The sequence below is a fragment of the Arvicanthis niloticus genome, chromosome 9, assembly GCF_011762505.2.
Source record: "Arvicanthis niloticus isolate mArvNil1 chromosome 9, mArvNil1.pat.X, whole genome shotgun sequence".
NCBI lineage: Eukaryota > Metazoa > Chordata > Mammalia > Rodentia > Muridae > Arvicanthis > Arvicanthis niloticus.
In genome coordinates this window covers 29944069-29945092 of record NC_047666.1, presented here as the reverse complement: position 1 = coordinate 29945092, position 1024 = coordinate 29944069, and the positions used below count along the sequence as shown (strand labels likewise).

The 1024-nt window shown below is 44.1% G+C and overlaps 1 pseudogene; it reads right to left on the bottom strand.

Annotated features, from left to right (window-relative positions):
* LOC117715702 (vomeronasal type-1 receptor 51-like) lies at positions 1–683 on the bottom strand (annotated as a pseudogene).
* Between the last annotated feature and the right edge of the window lie 341 nt (positions 684–1024).

Genomic DNA, 1024 nt, shown 5'->3' with positions numbered 1-1024 from the left:
TTAAGATGTTGGATCATTCAGGAACATAGTTCTTGAGCAGAAGACAATGCTGTCAAAGATGGACATCAGCACAAAGAAGCTCACAAGCATCAGGATGGTCTGGGTGGCCCTTTTCTCTGGGGATGCTTTTGGGGAAAGGCTGGTACCTTGAAGATGTTGGGCCTGTTCCCTGTGCCTGCACAAGAGAGCAACCATGTACCAAGTTTAGAGGACCACGAGACTAATAAGAAAGACTTCCCTGATGGCCAGCAGTGTAGAAAACATGCTTTACATGAAGTATGTCATGGGTAGAATACAACAGGACTAGGTAACATAAATAAAGTCATTTGTGGTCAGATTGGGTGTGGCAATGACAGATAGTAAGAGGTAACTGCTAATTAACATATAGAGGACACTCAACAAAAGAATGGCAGATTTGTGCTTGAACTTTGCTAAACAGGAGCTCCTGGGATTGAGGATGATGGCCTGGAGGACACTCAACAGGCTGGTGGTACAAAGGGAGAGACCCATCACAATCTGTACAGGTAGACAAGGAATTTACATATGATATCATCCCATCCCCTCCAATAAGTAAAAATATTTGTGGCTATGAATTGTATGACCAGTAGCATCAGTAGGTGAGTTAGAGACAAGAAACCAATGGGCAGGTCAGTGAGTCTGGGCCTGTGCCCACAAATGAACATGGGCCAAGCAGATAAGTGACCAGTAGGGCATCCTTTAGTGATAACACCAGTCTATCTTCTCCTGACTTCGTTAGGGAGCACTCACTGTGTACAAAACTACTACTCCCTAGTACTTAATTCCTCAACAGCCTGGGAAATAAGTACTTCCCTCCCAGTTTGACAAACAAGTAACAAGGGTTCTTTGAAGTTGTTAATATTCATGGCTCCATCAATACAGAACGGAGTCAGGCTTCACATCCATTCTAATGTGTCATGGACATCTGGCCCTTAACAAGTACTCAGGAATAGTGGCTACAACCTAGTTCCTATAAGATGTCAATGTCTGAGACCTGCTCCCCAGG